Below are 2,866 nucleotides of genomic sequence, written 5' to 3'. Positions count from 1 at the left end.
GAAGAAGATATGGAGGAGATGGATGGGAGTGTGTATTCGGCCATATGGGTGGGATTGGGTGGGAGAGAGATGTTGAATTTTGAAGGTAGTGGGTGTATGGATGTGAGTGGTAAATGGATAACAGAAGGGATGATCATGAATGGAAAGAGAGATGATGAGGTAGGTGGGGATCCTGTGGGGTCCACAGATCCTGAGATGATCCTGTGGGGTCCACAGATCCTGAGGTGTCAAGGCATTTACATCCCTGCACCAATTTAGGCATGTAAAATGCCCTTGCACACAACTCTGGGCGTTCAGCGCCAGGTTGGTGCCCATTTTGGGCGTTCAACGCCCCTTTGCTGCCATTTCTGGCGTTGAACGCCAGAACCATGCTTGTTCTGGGTGTTCAGCGCCAGGATGCTCCCATTCTGGGCGTTCAGCGCCAGAACTATGCTCTGTTCTGGCGTTTGAACGCCAGACAGATGCTCCTCCAGGGTGTGATTTTTCTTCTGCTGTTTTTGATTCCGTTTTTAATTTTTATATTTATTTTGTGACTCCTCATGATCATGAACCTATAAAGACACATAACTAAGAAAAATATAGTTAGATAAATAAACATTGGGTTGCCTCCCAACAAGCACTTCTTTAATGTCAATAGCTTGACAGTGGGCTCTCATGGAGCCTCACAGATGTGCAGAGCTTTGTTGAGACTCTCCAACACCAAACTTAGAGTTTGGTTGTGGCCTCCCAACACCAAACTTAGAGTTTGACTGTGGGGGCTATGGTTGACTCTGCTTGGAGAGAAGCTTTTTCTGCTTCCTCTCCATGGTTGCAGAGGGAGATCCTTGAGTTTTAAACACAAGGGAGTTCTCATTCCATTGAAGGAATATTTCACCTCTGTCAACATCAATCACAGCTCTTGCTGTGGCCAGGAAAGGTCTTCCTAGGATGATGGATTCATCCTCTTCCTTTCCAGTATCCAGGACTATGAAATCAGCAGGGATGTAAAGGCCTTCAACCTTTACTAACACGTCCTCTACTTGTCCATAAGCCTATTTTCTTGAGCTGTCTGCCATCTCTAATGAGATTTTAGCAGCTTGCACCCCATAGATTCCCAGTTTCTCTATTACAGAGAGGGGCATGAGGTTTATTCCTGAACCAAGGTCACACAGAGCCTTAAAGATCATGGTGCCTATGGTACAGGGTATTATGAACTTTCCAGGATCCTGTCTCTTCTAAGGCAATGTCAGTTGATCCAGATCACTTAGTTCATTGATGAACAAGGGAGGTTCAACTTCCCAAGTATCAATGCCAAATAATTTGGCATTTAGCTTCATGATTGCACCAAGAAACTTGGCAGTTTGCTCTTCAGTAACATCCTCATTCTCTTCAGAAGAGGAATACTCATCAGAGCTCATGAAGGGCATAAGGAGGTTCAATGGGATCTCTATGGTCTCTAGATGGGCCCCAGAGTCCTTTGGTTCCTCAGAGGGAAGCTCCTTATTGACCACTGGACGTCCCAGGAGGTCTTCCTCCTTGGGATTCACGTCCTCTCCTCTCCTCACAGGTTCGGCCATGGCGCTTATGTCAATGGACTTGCACTCTCCTTTTGGATTCTCTTCTGTATTGCTTGGGAGAGTACTAGGAGGGATTTCAGTGATCCTTTTACTCAGCTGGCTCACTTGTGCTTCCAGATTTCTAATGGAAGACCTTGTTTCATTCATGAAACTTACAGTGGCTTTAGATAGATCAGAGACTAGATTTGCTAAATTAGAAGCATTTTGTTCAGAGTTCTCTGTCTGTTGCTGAGTTGATGATGGAAAAGGCTTGCTGTTGTTAAACCTGTTTCTTCCACCATTGTTAAAGCCTTGTTGAGGCTTTTGATCCTTCCATGAGAAATTTGGATGATTTCTCCATGATGAGTTATAGGTGTTTCCATAAGGTTCACCTAAGTAGTTCACCTCTGCTATTGCAGGGTTCTCAGGATCATAAGCTTCTTCTTCAGGAGAAGCCTCTTGAGTACTGTTGGATGCAGCTTGCATTCCATTCAGACTCTGAGAAATTATATTGACTTGCTGAGTCAATATTTTATTCTGAGCCAATATGGCATTCAGAGTATCAACTTCAAGAACTCCCTTCTTCATAGGCGTCCCATTACTCACAGGATTCCTTTCAGAAGTGTACATGAACTGGTTATTAGCAACCATGTCAATGAGTTCTTGAGCTTCTGCAGGCGTTTTCTTTAGGTGAATGGATCCACCTGCAGAAGTGTCCAGTGACATCTTTGATAGCTCAGATAAACCATCATAGAATATATCCAGGATGGTCCATTCTGAAAGCATGTCAGAAGGACACTTTTTGGTCAACTGTTTGTATCTTTCCCAAGCTTCATATAGGGATTCACCTTCTTTCTGTCTGAAGGTTTGAACATCAGCTCTAAGCTTGCTCAGCTTTTGAGGAGGAAAGTACTTGGCTAAGAAATCCGTGACCAGCTTATCCCAAGAGTTCAGGCTGTCTTTGGGTTGAGAATCCAACCATAATCTAGCTCTGTCTCTTACAGCAAAAGGGAAAAGCATGAGCCTGTAGACTTCAGGATCTACTCCATTAGTCTTAACAGTATCACATATCTGCAAGAATTCAGTTAAGAACTGAAAGGGATCTTCAGATGGAAGTCCATGAAACTTGCAGTTCTGCTGCATCAGAGAAACTAATTGAGGTTTCAGCTCAAAGTTGTTTGCTCCAATGGCAGGAATGGAGATGCTTCTTCCATGTAAATTGGAATTAGGTGCAGTGAAGTCACCAAGCATCTTCCTTATATTATTATTATTTTCGGCTGCCATCTCCTTTTCCTGTTCGAAAATTTCTGAAAGGTTATCTCTGGATTGCT

The 2,866-nt window shown here is 43.7% G+C and overlaps 1 non-coding gene across 1 annotated transcript; it reads left to right on the top strand.

The window, feature by feature from the left end:
- The first annotated feature begins 2,315 nt into the window (after positions 1–2,315).
- LOC148549283 (small nucleolar RNA R71) lies at positions 2,316–2,423 on the top strand. Its single transcript, XR_015898194.1, has one exon. It is a non-coding gene; the product is annotated as a small nucleolar RNA R71 (small nucleolar RNA).
- The last annotated feature ends 443 nt before the right edge of the window (positions 2,424–2,866 follow it).

The sequence above is a fragment of the Arachis ipaensis genome, chromosome B8 (assembly GCF_059453495.1).
Source record: "Arachis ipaensis isolate K30076 ecotype BB chromosome B8, ASM5945349v1, whole genome shotgun sequence".
Classification (NCBI taxonomy): domain Eukaryota; kingdom Viridiplantae; phylum Streptophyta; class Magnoliopsida; order Fabales; family Fabaceae; genus Arachis; species Arachis ipaensis.
Note: the sequence above shows the minus strand (reverse complement) of the source record. Positions and strands in the feature narration are given on the sequence as shown.